We start from the raw sequence: 16,871 nt of genomic DNA on the forward strand, positions 1-16,871 counted from the left end.
CTGGCCACAACCATCACAGCATATCACACCAATAGTATCTTATAACTTTGTTCCTTATAAATTTGTTTTTGACCCAAAGTTATAAGCAACTATAAATGTGATATGCTGCGGTGGTTGTGGCCAGGGCATAGAGTGTTGTGTGCATGGTCAAATGGCCATGCACCCAACACTCTATGCCCTGACCACAACCACCGCAGCATATCAAACCCATAGAGTAAAACATTTCAACTATGGCCTATGGAAACTTTTAATGTTCGCGGACATTACCAGTGTTCTTAGAACACTTTAAATTGGCCAGCGAAAAATACGGACAGCGTCTTCAGAACACCCCCTACGAACATTTCAGGACGACGCGAAAGTGCTTAGAACACTTTCAACTTGCCATCGAACAATACGGACAGCGTCTTCTGGACACCCCCTACGAACATTTCAGGACACCGCGAGAGTTCTTAGAACACTTTCAACTCGACAACGAACAATACGGACAGCGTCCTCAGGACACCCCCTACGAACATTTCAGGACAACGCATGTGTTCTTAGAACACACCCCCATTTTGTTTATGTGCAAACATTTCAGGACAACGCGAGAATTCTTAGAACACTTTCAACTTGACAACAAACAATACCGACAGCGTCCTCAGAACACCCGCATTTTGTTTATTTGAGAACATTTCAGGACACCCCGAGTGTTCTTAGAACACTTTCAACTTGCCATCAAACAATATGGACAGCGTCTTTAGGACACCCCCTGCGAACATTTCAGGACACCATGAGAGTTCTTAGAACACTTTCAACCCGACAACGAACAATACGGACAGCGTCCTCAGGACACTCCCTACGAACATTGCAGGACAACGCGTGAGTTCTTAGAACACACCCCCATTGTGTTTATTTACGAACATTTCAGGACACCGACACAGTTCTTAGAACACTTTCAACTTGCCATCCAACAATACGGACAGCGTCTTCAGGACACCCCCTACAAACATTTCAGGACACCGCGAGAGCTCTTAGAACACTTCAGGACAACTTGTGTGTTCTTAGAACACACCCCCATTTTGTTTATGTGTGAACATTTCAGGACAACGCGAGAGTTCTTAGAACACTTTCAACTTGACAACGAACAATACGGACAGCGTCCTCAGAACACCCCCATTGTGTTTATTTGCAAACATTTCAGGACACCCCGAGTGTTCTTAGAACACTTTCAACGTGCCATGGAACAATACGGACAGTGTCTTCAGGCCCCCTCCTGCGAACATTTCAGGACACTGAGACAGTTCTTAGCACACTTTCAACTTGCCATCGAACAATACGGACAGCGTCCTCAGGACACCCCCTACGAACATTTCAGGACAACGCAAGAGTTCTTAGAACACTTTCAACTTGACAACAAACAATACGGACAGCGTCGTCAGAACACCCCCATTTTGTTTATTTGCGAACATTTCAGGATACCCCGAGTGTTCTTAGAACACATTCAACTTGCCACAGAACAATACGGACAGCGTCCCCAGAACACCCCCATTTTGTTTATTTGCGAACATTTCAGGACACCCCGAGTGTTCTTAGAACACAATCAACTTGCCACAGAACAATATGGATAGCGTCCCCAGAACACCCCCATTTTGTTTATTTGCGAACATTTCAGGACACCGCAAGTGTTCTTAGAGCGTCTTCAGGACACCCCCTACGAACATTTCAGGACACCGCAAGAGATCTTAGACCACTTCAGGACAACGTGTGTGTTCTTAGAACACACCCCCATTTTGTTTATGTGCGAACATTTCAGGACAACGCAAGTGTTCCAAGAACACTTTCAACTTGACAATGAACAATACGGACAGCGTCCTCAGAACACCCCCAATTTGTTTATTTGCAAACATTTCAGGACACCCTGAGTGTTCTTAGAACAATTTCAACTTGCCATCGAACAATACGGACAGCGTCTTCAGGACACCCCCTGCAAACATTTCTGGACACCGAGACAGTTCTTAGAACACTTTCAACTTGACAACGAACAATACGGACAGTGTCATCAGAACATCCCCATTTTGTTTATTTGCGAACATTTCAGGACACCCCGAGTGTTCTTAGAACACATTCAACTTGCCACTAAACAATACGGACAGCGTCCTCAGAACACCCCCATTTTGTTTATTTGCGAACATTTCAGGACACCCCGAGTGTTCTTAGAACACGTTCAACTTGCAACAGAACAATACGGACAGCGTCCCCACAACACCCTCATTTTGTTTATTTGCAAACATTTCAGGACACCGCGAGTGTTCTTAGAACAATTTCCGCTTGCTTGCGAATAAAACGGACACATAGTGAGTCTTCAGAACACCCCTCATTCAGTTTATTTAGAACATTTCAGAACACCTGTGATGTCCGCAGACAAATCAAACACAAAAAGAACGTCTACCACATAAAAAAGCACAACATTTAACCTATCTGATACCCTTCCATCATCCCCAAACACTTCTACACACCAACACACTCTACTAAATACACATTTTGAACAAACTTTCACCGCGCTGTCCAAGATGGCGGGCGCTACTGAAAATCTGACGCGCTTCACGCTTAACACCGTCCAATCAGCGAACAGGTTGCATGTCCGCGGACATCACGCAAGCCGATTGGCCAATCAGGACACTGTCTGCGGAGCGAACAGGGAAGTGTGTCCGCGGACCGAACACAGATATCACTATTTTTTTTTTACCTACTTTTTCGTCATTTTAAAAAAGAAAATACTGGATGGATTTTCACCAAATTTGCAAAAGCAGGCTTTCAGGACCAAGCCACTGCTCCTGGTCCAAATTTGGTGAAAATCCGTCCAGCGGTTTGGGTTGTAGGCGCAAGCACATTTTTTTTCCATTCAGTCTATGGGAAAAAAAACTTTTTGGGACCCCCCTATAACTTTGCCCCCCCCGGACGAATCCATACCAAAATCAGAGTGGGCCATATACTTCTTTTGCAAAGTTTGGTGAGGATTCGTCCAGGGGAAGCAAAGTTATAAGCCGCCCAAAAAGTGCTCTTCCTATGGAAACAGCAACTTAACCATAACTACATGGCCACTAATGTGGCCATGTAATATATATATATTTATTCAGTAAAAAAACGTTGTTAAAGGGACGTTATGGTTAAGTTAAAACCGAAAAACCCCTGAAATTTGGTAGTTGTGGTAAGCTAAGCAAACATAACTCGTGCCACCACCGTGCATTGCTAAGACTAACACCCAGGACATAAAGATGACATCACAAATTGTCCCACATGCACCTGTTCCCCCTCTCCATGTCCCAGTCAACTATCCCCAAACCCTCACCACCAAGAAAAACGTTATGATTAGACTTCCATCCCTTCATCCCCTCCCATCCATCCTCCCCAAACCCCTAATTCCCCTGTACTTGTGTCAGTTTCTGCTTCCCCCTCTCTGTCCTAAATTTTATATCTGTATATAATCAAAAAAAATATTATTTGTGTTTTAATTTAGTCCTTTGTGTCTTATTTTCTTTTAAAAGACAGTTAGGTTGTCCGTGGACAGCGCGGGTGTCCGTTATTTCAGCAATTAACCAAAATGGGGGTGTCATAAGGACACTATACATGTCCGTACTGTCCGCAAGCAAGATGGAACTGTTCTTAGAACACACTCGGTGTCCGGAATGTCCGCAATTAAAGAAAATGGAGATGTCCTAAGGACACTATACCTCTCTGAAATGTCCGCAAACAAGATGGAACTGTTCTTAGAACGCACTCGGTGTCCAGAATGTCTGCAATGAACCAAAATTGAGGTCTTCTAAGGACACTATTCCTGTCCGTACTGTCCATAGAACATCTACGAACATGCGCACCACACCCATAGGTCCTACGAACATTGCACCTGTCCGTAACTGTCCGTCTCACATGTGTCGCACTTTTAATTAGTTTGAGGACCCAAACACTGTCTGTAGAAGACCCACACGTATGCGTACAACCGTTCCTGCGCATTTGCTGTCCTGCGGACACCTGTCCCATTCACATACGTATTCACGAAATCAACATGTGAACGCACCCACGCTGAGCGTGTGTCCTGATTTTCCGACACTGTCCGGGTCCCCGAACATTTTAAAAGGACAATCCAAAGTATTTTACAGTACAATTTCACCATTGCACATGTCCCAGACAATGTCCCTGGCATTCTACATACTTTTTGGAATTTTTTGGGTATTCAATCTGTCTTTCCGCGTTGCGCGCACCTGCACCCCTATAAAATGCCACACCCCAGAGCTCATCTTCATTCTGTCTACTATTGAAGATTGACCTGCTTTTGCTGCCTTTGCTGCTCTTGCTGTGATTGCTACATCAAACCTGATGGCATCCAGGGCTGCTGCTGTTCTAGCTGGTGCTACTTCTACCTCAGCACCACCCGCAACCCCTCCACCACCGCCACCTCCCCAAGGGCCTGCAGAGGGGAAGAGGTGTGAGGATTTAGAGGAGGAGGATGAAGAGGATGAAGAAAATGAGGTGGTGGAAGTCCCTACTACCAGCACTCGCCATGAGTCTTGGGTGTGGCGGTTGTTTACCACTCTTGGTGGAGTGCCACAAGCATGTGCGAAAAAGGTCACCTGCAATCAGCTCCACATGGTGCTGAGTCGTGGGAGGCCTGGTTCGTACAGCTTTGGTACGACATCAATGAAACAACACCTAGAGTCGTTCCACGGTTGGGTTATTCGCAAGGTTGTACCTTGTGATAAACATAGTAGGTTGAGCTCCTCTACAACATCCTCCATTTCTGCTCCTGTCACCACAAGAGACACTCCTGTGGGACAGAACATCCCTCCAGCTGCCTCACAGGCCATTCAAAATGCTGTTGACCCTTACCTTTAGAGGGTCAAAATATTCTTTATGTACTGTGACATAGTACTCTGCAGGGGGGAGAACCTTCAGAGTGCTTTTGAGGCTGCGGTCAAGGAGTAGGAAAGGTCTGCTACTTACCTAAATAAGGCCCACCCTACATCTTCCTCCCTCCACTTGCCCTTTCCTATCCCCGTGGTTGGTGTCACTTCCTTACCCTTCTTTCCCCTCCTTTCCTTGTGTGTCGTGTTTAAAAAACAAAAAAAATATAAAACAACAAAAAACAAAAAAGGCTCTTTTCAGAGCCACCTTTCACAGTTTAAAAATAGAAGTGACAAAGAAAGAGTGCTGGGCCCTGTGCATTATTTAAAAGTCCGCAGACAGTTTGCAGACATTTATTTTTTGGGCTGCTGCCCTATCAAAACCATTGCACTTTTCTCTGGGACGAAGTGGTGGCTCTGAAAAGAGCTTTTTTGTGGTGTTTTTTTGTGTTTCAAAAACTGCAAAATGGATGGATTTAATTCTAAAAAAGGTCACAATGCATTATGTACATTTCTCAGAAAAATCTGATTGCCAGCATAAGTAAGATGGACTCCATCTCTGTGAAAAATGTATGTGCTACAAAACATAATATTTTCATTTTGAAAAGTGGACATGCCAACATCTTAAAAAGGCCCAAACAGCCTTATTGACATTGTGCCTCGCTTTCTCCGTTTGTGGCCCAAATGAAGAAGAACGCAGCCACATTTGTCTCTGCGCAATATGAGAAAATAATTACTTGGGAATTTGGAAACATGTCCATGACTTTCCCAAGACCTTCTTTTATTGCAAATTGAAAAGAAATTCCAGACACATGTCCTAAACTGTTCCCTCCACATTGGATTATAATTATGTCTGGATGATGCTGTGCCTCCAAAGTAGCACAGAGAGGTACCAAGTCCAGCCACTTAATTCCACACACTCCATGCAAGTGCACTTCCATTTGAGGGAATCCAAGATGTGCAGCTACTCCACAGCATTCTGCATGCACTTCCAATCAATGTATCCATGAGTCTCCCAAAATCCAGATAATCTGTTTCTGAAACACACAGCCATAGCAATCTGTTTTTCTCTCAGGAAAAAGACTTTCTGACAAACTCTCTCCTTACACAAAACACCCAGTAAAATGTATTGACCAATCCCTTGCTCTACTCATTTTCATTTGCATGCCTCTACACCCCAAAATCCCAGCATGTAATACACGGTGCCCACGGACAACTGCCATGTCCGCGGACACATCAAAAATCTGAGCGTGGTGAATTTAAATTTAAATAGTGTGGGCCATTTCCCCTTTGAGGTTGGCTCTGAAAAGAGCAATTGTTTTTGTTCTTTTTGCAGATGCTTGACAGACACCTGTTATTTTCTATGTTTTGTTTGTTTTTTTTCCCTTACTTTACTCCTAAAATCTTCACATAACCTTCTCCAAAGCAACCCTTACATTCCAAAACAGCATGGCATTTCCCATAAAAGATAAAGAAATGCCATCTTCTTTCAAATAAATAGGATTACTGGAATCAATATTCTCATTATTACAGAAGAACATACAAGATATAAGCATGAAAGCACACATGCCTCGGTTGATTGCAAACCTTGCAATGTTTTGCTGATGACAAAAAACAGAACTATTATCCCATATTGCCCTAGGTACTAATCCAGAAAAAATTACTTTGGCATTTGGAAGGATATTCATTACAGATTGAACCAAGTGTTCCAAATCTGCCAACAAAGTAGGGGCATTGACATAGCCCAAATGGAAAGCACCACAGTGCAAAACTACCACATGGGGACTGTTCATCCTGGCCATATCTCCACAAAAACTTGTACAATTCCCCGTACATTGCAATCAGGCACAGTACTCCACACCACCTCCACTCCTTTAACATCAAAATTGTTTGGCACATGCCTGCATTGAGCATACTGCTGTAAACCATGCACAAACATATCACAGATCACCAACACCCTGACTTTCTCCACCTCTGCCATCTTCACTACACACAGCCTCTTTCAACACAAATCCACAACCTCAACACCTGATTGGCTAATCCCTACAATCCCCTTTCCATGCTGGATTTGCTGGAAAACCCCAGATGTGGCATACCCTGTCCACGGACAGCCGCAGTGTCCACGGACCGCGTAAATCTTAGACAGCCCTTCTACCCTTTCCACTTCACTCTCTGTGCCATTCCCTAATTGGATACAGCTAAGCAGTCACACAACCATCCACCAATCTCATCCAAGACCTCTACGTCTAACTCCATCATCAGAGTTCAGCACTTCAAATGTAATGTTGATCACTCTGGGTGCAAGTCTCATATGATTGGAATGCACCTGCTAAAAAAACTACTGTACAAGTCTCCAAGATTTCTACTTGCAGCTGCATGCATATCCACATGCATGAATACAAACTACAGGTATGCATATTTTATGCAGAGTACATGTACAACTCTTATAAATGCATATAAATAGAGTAACTGCCACTTAACCTGTATAACCTATAGAATGAACTTACTATTATTTTTCCCATCTGTTATAATCAACTGTCACTTCCAAACTTTTCTGCTATCTAAATTTGTTTTTTACACCAACAACTATCTAAAAAATTATAATATTAAAAGATGGGAGAAATAACAGTATAATTGTAGAAAAAACACTTAGTAGTGTATTATAAAATTACACACAGCCAGGATAAGTTCATGCATCTTTATACACTCACACAGATAGACACTATCATTGAAAAGCTCCCAACTGAAATAACACCACTGCCTGTACATCAGATCCTTCTGCTTTATTACCCACACATTCAAAAATGCATACATTCTATGCTTTTCTATGCAGTTTCTGCCATTTACCTTATATAAATTGCAAAATAAGTATATTATTATTTCTTCTATCTCCTAACATCCAATAACACAGCCTTAAGAAACCAAGTGAGTGTTGAACTAACATATTGTAAGTAAAATATAAAGGCTGCTGTTACGCTCACCTGGCTCCCACAGGGGTGTCGAGCAGAACTGGACAGCCCGGTCTCCACCAACGTGATGCGTAGTGCAGAGATGACTGACTAGACTGGCCCACCTAGCTTCGTCTGCTTGACCCGTAGAAGTAGTCTCCTAAAGACGGGGAAAGGGAATTAGCCACCCGTGGATTTGAGTATTAACACTGCACTGCGTCCCCACTTATCACTTCTGACATTCCCTTTCACAAAGCTCACCTTATAGTTTTGTATGATGAGCTCTCCATCCTGCGAAGAATGCAGGGGCGCGTTGATGGCCAGGTACTTCACTGGCTTGAGGATATTGGAAGAGTTCTGGACAAATCTTGGCTCCAAACCTACGGGCGAAAGGCCGTAAGTATATAGTTCTAATGAGTTCAAAATGTCTGATTAATCACTCTTGTCCAATTCCTTGTTTCTTTTGCAGCTTAGACCCAAAAGATGATCGTCTTGTGGCAGTTGAAAGCGTTCAGGTAAGAGTCTGTGTTTTGTAACACTGTCCGGTAAATGATGCCAAGGTTTAACTCGCTGCTTTCTCTTTTCTTGCAGGTGCAGTGTAGGAAGATTTGGCGTGATGGTGGATAATACCTCCTGCGGTAAAATCAGGTAAGCAAATGGTGGCAAGAGATTGTCCTTGTTTGTTCCCTTAGCTCACCTTGTTGTTTCTCTTGTCCCCCTTAGGCACTGGAATGCAGCAACCAGGTGATGGAGACAGCACCTGATCGTAGAGATGCTGCGAGGAACGGTGAGTATGGCGCGGCGCTGCTGCTGGCGTTGCGACGCGTTTAAAATGAAGTCTGTTTCTGGTTCGAAGATGCGCTGAATCCGAAATCAGGTAAGAAATCCAGTAAAGTTCTTGTTCTAACCTTTCTTCTTCTTTCCCTTCTTTCTAGGCGCTCTGGACTCGAGGCGGGCGTGGCAGGATGCTGGATGCTGACTGCAGACACGGTGAGCGTTACACTGCTGGATGCAGAATAACGTGAAGCATGTGCTGCTCTTCGGGCGTGGTTTAAATAGCCTTCAAAGTAGTCCCAGGTAAGTATTCCTCCACAGCCACACCCGAGTAACAAAATAGTCCCTAACATAAAATAGTCCCTTCAAGCCTCACATGTGCTTGGATGCTTGGATCCCTTGCAGCATGGTCTGCATCAGGTAAGTTTTAACATATGAGCCTGGCGCCTATGTCGCCAGGACTGATGTCCCATATGAGCCTGGCGCCATAGGTGCCAGGACTGTACCCAGATAGCCCCTAACAGGGGTTGCTGGGTTTGCTCCAGGTAACATGATGCCTGCTTCCGGGGTTGATGGACTTGGTCTGGATGCCCGGGGGTAGGCATCTTGACAGCTGCATATGGTCAAAGGAAACTGCATGTAGACACAATGTTCAATTATCAAACAACAGTACCACCACAAAAACATAAAAATCAACATCTAAATTAACATCAGTGCTATAAACACACAAAATTACTAACTTCTTTTACAGTTGTAGTTAAGACCTCTCTCCTGAAAGGCAGCAGCATCTGAAGTACAAACAACAACTCAGAAGAAACCTGCTCATTCCAAACAAAAAAAGTAAGTACAATACTACCATAATATTCTTATTGTTACTCAAACACACTGTGAGGTTGATTCATGGAATTCGTGCGCCGAAAAACAGGGATTTGTGCACCATTCTGCCCACAAATCTCCATTTGTTAAACAGGGATTTGCAGGCAGAATGACACACAAATCTCTGTTTTTCGGTGCACAAATTCCATAAATCAGCCCATAGAATGTAGAACAAAGAACTGTTTTAATTATATACCATTAGATTAAGTATTAGTATTAGTCCTCGCCACTAGCTTACTTTCTACTGTCATCTGAACCCCAGTATAGTAACACACAAATACAAGAATAGCCTTCCCAACTAGTTGTAGCTGCCCAATGCACAATCACACTCCACCACATAGATCCTTACCATCATATTCAGACACTCATTCACACAGCACACATAAATTGCAGAACAGCCCAACCCATACCTTCTTTTTTTTCTCAACAGACCCCAAAGAATGCCTACCAAAAAGCAAGTCTGTAGAAAGCAACGCAGAAGTAGAGCAAATGAAAATAGAAGTGTGAAAATAAGCATCTATCTCTAGCAGAATTTGGACAAAAAGTTCAAACAAAAGATCTAATTGAATCATTAAGCGAAACAAAACAAGCTTCTAGTACAAAAACTTTGCCTCCTCTTGCAAAATGTAAAACGAAACAGAGCGTGATTAACAAGAATTCAGCTACCACTACTGATAACACTGCTCCTATAAATCTTAATGTAGTGGCAAGTAACCAAACCAAAAAAAGTATTTGAAAAAAAATGTTCCGCCACAGAGTCCTTCAGAATCTTATAAAAACAGGAAAGAAATCATGCACAAACCTTAAAAGCTACTGTAGAAAATTAATCTTAGAAGCTCTCATAGACAGTGCAATCCTTCTCAAAAGGAAGTTATTTATTTTAGTGTTAAACAGAATGAAACCACTAACAAAACTAACTGCTAAATTACAAAAAATACTTCTCAATAAATGGAATTTCAACAAAAATAACTTCTTAAATATCTGTGGCGTTGAATGGAGTCACACAACGAGCACACTACGAGCACAGAACCATATTTCAATGAAGAAGCATACAAACAAAAGCAAACAAACACAATTGCCATACATAGCAGTGGACGAGGGTATGGAAAACTTTATAATACCATAATGAGACAAGAAATGCTGCTTACAAAAATATCCCCAGAAAACTCTGTATCACCTCTTCATCATACTGACCGAAAACCTCCAGTGTACAAATGGCCGTGCACGTCAATGTGTAAAATTGCCAAAAACCTTTCAAATCTTTATGCTAGTTCCTCAATCAGTATGTAAAATGCTAATACAAATTCAAAATTAAACTACTACAAAATATGGATACCTGTCCAGTGCCCAAATACACAGGACTACAAGGACATTCATTAGCCTGCATTTCAGGACCTAATTGCAAAAGGACCTTCCATCATATCAAAATGATATCAACACATCATTCAACTATAAGAAATCTAGTCCATAAACTGTACTATCCTAAACGTCCAGCTTTAGGCATTTTAAATAACAACAATAGACAAAAATGATCCCAACAGCCAAGACATTTTGAAAAACTTACTAGACACATACTACCCAACAGGATTACCACTTTGCAAATCATGTGTCTATAGCACATAGCCCAACACTTCACATACAAAAATAATATAAAACCAGATGAAAACAAAGGTAGATATAGAGTGACAAATTGTGAAGGCAGCATAGTGAATCTTACCAAACGAAGCTTAATTAATCATATCAAATTGTCATTAAAAACTCCTCAACGTAAAGAACTATTTACATGTCCCTGCTACAACTTCTTAAACCATGGAGAAAAGAAAAGGAGTTACTAGATATCTATGATTCCTATGAAGATGCTTTCAAAGCAAATGAAAGCACTATAACCAATGTAAACTTTACACAGTACAAAACAATGTTGTACAATGAACAGCAACCCGAAGAAGAACTCCAGGCTCAAATAGATAAGGACACTCCCGATAGTACTCATCCTTCTGTAACAGGAAGCCAAGAACCACTGGGACAGCCACTAATAGCAAATGAGGCAGAATTAGCTATGACAGAAGTAGAAAGCACCATGTGCCGCTATGAAGAAGAAACAAAAGACTTAACTGTACTGCAATCAAAACTGAACAATGAGCAGCGTAGCATTTTTCAAGAAGTAACACAAGAAATTGCACATGGTGTACAACATGAAAATAAAGAAAGTACCTCCCAATATTACAAACCTATACTACTATACTTGAGTGGTCAAGCTAGTTCAGGCAAACATTCTTAATCGAAATCATTAGCAAGTTCCTTCAACAATTGACAAACAACAAACTCTCAGCTGTTGTAACTGTCCCCACAGGTTTAGCTGCCTTCAACATATGAGGTGTCACTTTACACCGATTACCACTCCTTCCAGGAGAACACCAAAACAAATTAGAATATTACAAACATTCTACAGAAGCTGCAATAGAACTACGCAGAGTTTTAAAACAAATGAAAATGCTACTAATAGATGATATGAGCATGGTCTCCAACCTAACGTTGTCTTTGATGCACCTCAGTTTACAAGAAGTACTCAAAAAAACTACGAAGAGCTCTTTGGAGAAAAACACATTATTGTTTTCGGAGATCTTCTTCAATTGACACCAGTGAAAGGTGAACCTATTTCTAAAACCTTAGAACACAAACTCTGCCGTAAAACTGTTGGCAGCATAGGAAATGACAACCTTTAGCAACATTTCCAATACAGAGAATTAACAGAAACATGTGCCAGTCTGCAGACCTCACATGCACCAACATTTTAAAAATTATTAGAATTGGTGTATTACCTCAAGAAGCACAATCAATATTAAGAACCCGGCACATCCATGCACTGTATGGCCATAACTCATGTGCTACCGATGTCATGGAAGAATTAGCACACAAAAATGTCAATTGTATGTCCTTGATGCCATGGCAACTCTTGCAAGCTGTTCAAAAATTGAAACAATGTTGAAAAAAGAAATGCAACCAATAATTGAAATTAGCTCCACAGACAAACTGGATGTACATGGTATGACACTACCCATGTGTCAACAAACCACAACAAGACTAAATACCTTAGAAAACTCTATCTCCAACACAGCTGGTTTGGAGAAAATATTAAAATTTTCTTGAAACTGTAGAGTAATGCTTAAACGTAACCTTGACGTGGAGCAAGGACTAGTTTATGGAGCACTGGGTACAGTTGTTGGCTTTCAAACATACCGACATGACAACAACATTCAGTTTGTCAATATTCTCTTTGACAAACTATCAGAAGTAAAAAGGATAGGTAGCTCAACAGCTCCATTTCTTTTTTTCAAAGACATGTATGTACACAGAGAGCAATTTTCTCTAACTCTAGAATACACAGTCACCATTCACAAATCACAAGGTCTTACCCTAGATAAAGCATTGATAGATATTGGGAACACAGTCTTCAAAGAAGGCATGAGCTACTTAGCACTATCACGCTTACGTACACTTGACAGTCTATTTCTAATCAACTCAAATGCTAAACGCTGACTTTCCTTGCATTTTAGAATACAATAGTCTACATTCACTGTGCACCCCCATCTAAAAACCTATCCTATTTCACAAAAAGCAAAACGTTGTAAAACAAAACTACTTCAAACAGAAATGCAACAATATCTCACTTCAAATCCACCAAAGAGAGTAAAAGAAGCTAATACTTCATCAATTACTTCAACCAAAGAAGAATCTACTACTCAAAGTAACTTAGGTACTTATTCAAAGAAGCAACACACACTCCGAAGAAATGACTTGGACACAGAACTATCTGGTCCATTCAAATGTTCAAATAAAACTGGTGTAAATTGCAATGCAAATGTAGCATTAAATATTCTATTCCAATTGCCACCAATTGTTGACATTTACTTACACAATACAGACCAATTGTGTTTGCAAATGTTAGTCCTTCATAGAAATGCAAGCAACATTTCTGACAAAACATACATGTTCATGGAATAAGACAAGAATTGGACTACTCTGCTGAAATGGTGAAATTCACTATAAAATCAACACATACATGTTCATGGAATAAGACAAGAATTGGACTACTCTGCTGGAATGGTGAAATTCACTATAAAATCACAAGAAGATCCACAAGAATTTCTAATGTACTTACTACAAGTACTGGAAAACAAAAACATACCTATAAATTAAATCATCCAGATTTCACACGTGTGGAAATATACATGCACTCTCTGCAACAATGTGGCACAGGAACAAATCCCTAATGAATGCTTTGTTTATGTATCCATACCTAACTGTGAATCCATTCCATTTCAGCAACTTGTACAAAATGCAAACCATGGCAGATTATGTACTACCTGCAATTCAGATAATCGCTCCACCTTACAAATACAAACACATAGTAAATACCTAATAGTAATGCTTCTACATTACAATGCAGATGGTACCAAAAACAACTGCAAGTTGACTGGATTCACATATGGTCAAGTATCACTTGGCAAGAAAACCTTCACAACAATAGGTATAATCTACCACACAGGAGCCACAATCAATGCAGGTCACTGCACTGCATATATAAAAAAGAATTGTGGATGGTTCGAATGTAATGATAATACAATTACTCTAAAGCAGAGATTACCAGCTAATCTTATAAACACTTATTTAATATTCTTAAAACCAGAATTTAATAACGAATCTGTGCATAAACATTCATGAAACTTCAATTAGAAAACTATAAACAGATAGAATACGCCAACAGGTATCTAACTGCCCCAAGATAAGATTCTGCAACAACCAAACAGATGAATCAATACCACTAAATTATAAGAAGAAAAAAACAGTTAGAATATGCCAAAAGAACAGGTATCTAACTGCCCCAAGATCTTGCAACAACCAAACAGATAAATCAATACCACTAAAATATAGGAAGATATAAATAGTTAGAATACGCCAACGGGTATCTAACTGCCACTAAAATCTGCAAAATTCCTAACAGATAGATAAGCAACTTGAAAATATAAATAAAAAACTATAACCAGTTAGAATACGCCAACAGGTATCTAACAATCTGCAACACGACAACAGATAGACCATTAGCCAGAAACAACAAATAAACACTGAAAACAAAGAAAGAAATGTATTGTACCATAACAAAAAAGTTTTTTTGTTAATCCAACATGGATTTTTTTTTTCCACAGACCCAATGATTTAAGATTCAAATGCAAAAAGTGAGCAAATTACACTGGTTTGTAAACTACTAAATATGTGGGTCGAAATAATGCAATGCAATAACTCTTTATAAACTACCTACACTAACATGATCTTTTCGTTTATCATAGAAATTGAAAAAGAATATCTGCTCCAGTTACCTAAGTCATGAAAAAAATATATCCAATCACATCAAATCAAACAGTAAGTATATTATAATACAACTCACAAATACTACTCCATAACACAACCATTGAAGCAAATATCTAACCATACACCACAATCCAAAATGTTTACTTCCATGGATATATTATACTGCAGTGCTTGTTACCAAACTCTACAAGCTTAATTACATGATGTAGCCAAAACTTCACATACAAACTATGCAAATCAAACAGTACACAAACTGTAGATTTGTGGATATTTGATGGATGTTTGATTCTATGGGTGTGTTATTGTCAGGAAACCTGTAATTAGGGGTCCCGCTTCCAGGACTTTATGTTCGGCCAAACAGCCCTGCTCCAGATCTAAGACACATGTGGAGCCCCGGTACTCAGTAAAACCATGTTTGCCCAAGACTGGATCGAAATGCTTCAGTGTTTCATGCTCTCTATTCCTTCGACAACGTTGGGGGTTGCCCTGGAAATGTTGGTTGCCAGAGCACATACGTGTACGGCTACAGCGTTCACAGCATCTTTCCTAATGGTCATGTGACTTGCTATAAAGCTCTGCCCTAACAGCAGAACTCTGCTTCTGATTTTCGTTCGGAGCTCTTCATGTTTTTGATACCACGACCCTAGTGTTTTCGACCTTGTATTAGCTTAACGGATTGTCCTTTGATTATACCCTTGGCTTCCTTATTTGAATATCCACGAAACTCTTGACTACGGAATGAATGACCACGCCTTTCAGCTCAACATTTTCTGTTGTGTCGGTTCGGAACTTAACATCTTGCACTTCCTGAACCATCGCTTATCACGGAACCACAAAGCTGTTTTCCCACTTCTTTTGGCAAGCACGGAACTCTCCACTGCATATTAATAACGGCACTCATCTACACTCTGCAGGTACTTTCACCTAAGGAGCACTTCACATAATGTTTGCATTTAACTCAAGACTTTCTTATCCACTTTAGGCGTCCGCGTGTCGGCGTGGAACATGTTTAGGTTGGATTGTCCTTTTCTTCTGGAACTTCACTCCTCGGATGAGCTTTTCTACACCTTTTGGGATCCTGGGACATTCACTGCTGGAACATTTCCACTCGGACTACTGATCCTCTTCAGTCACCTCACCAAGACTTGCTTCCTAAATGTTTCTGGGTAAGGGATGAGTCTTTCGTTCTTTTTCTTCGGGAAGCATTATTTTGTATAATTATTCACTAAGGTCCATTCTCTTGGTTTACTTTGTTATAGGTTCCCGCCTCGTCCTTACCTGCAAATCTTGCTCAGAGGGTTTTTTCCATTACGTGAGTTCATTCAGGATTACTCGGACACTGTCTATTGTTTTGTTGATCCTATGAATCTAAGTCCTGACACTGTGTTCTTTGTCTAGGCAGCTGTGTTCTGAGTCTTTCCGTCTTCCGGGCAATTCCCCTTGCAAACAGTCCATTTGTACTATTGGGAGTTGCATTGTCAGGAAGAATTCAACGGCTACACTACGCGCTCAACTGACTATTGGTCTCTTCGCCAGGTCTACTCGGGTGATTCCTTACAGTTATGCTGTGTTGGTTGTGGCCAGGGCCTAGAGTCTTGGGTGCATTGGCCTACGGCCTTCGGCCATGCACCCAAGACTCTAAGCCCTGGCCACAACCACCACAGCATAACACACCCATAGAATCAAACATTTTAACTGTGGTATATGGGCTACTGCATTTTTAATGTCCGTGGACAGCCGCGGTGAACGCGGACATGACAAACACATCAGGGGCACCTGCCACCTAAACAAATACAGCATTTCACACATGTCTTACTCCCCCACCTTCCTCAAGCACTCCTACACACTAGCACACTCCCCAAAGTTGTATTTTGCCCCTGTTCGTCGCTGCTTTGTCCGCGGATGTCCACAGATCCAAGATGGTGGGTGCATCAAAATAATACGACACACCTCACGCTTCATCCCAGCCAATCAGCAAACACATCGTATGTCCGCTGACATGACGCAAGCCGATTAGCCAATCAGTGTC

This window comes from Ambystoma mexicanum, chromosome 10, assembly GCF_040938575.1.
Source record: "Ambystoma mexicanum isolate Mex_15411 chromosome 10, UKY_AmexF1_1, whole genome shotgun sequence".
Lineage (NCBI taxonomy): Eukaryota > Metazoa > Chordata > Amphibia > Caudata > Ambystomatidae > Ambystoma > Ambystoma mexicanum.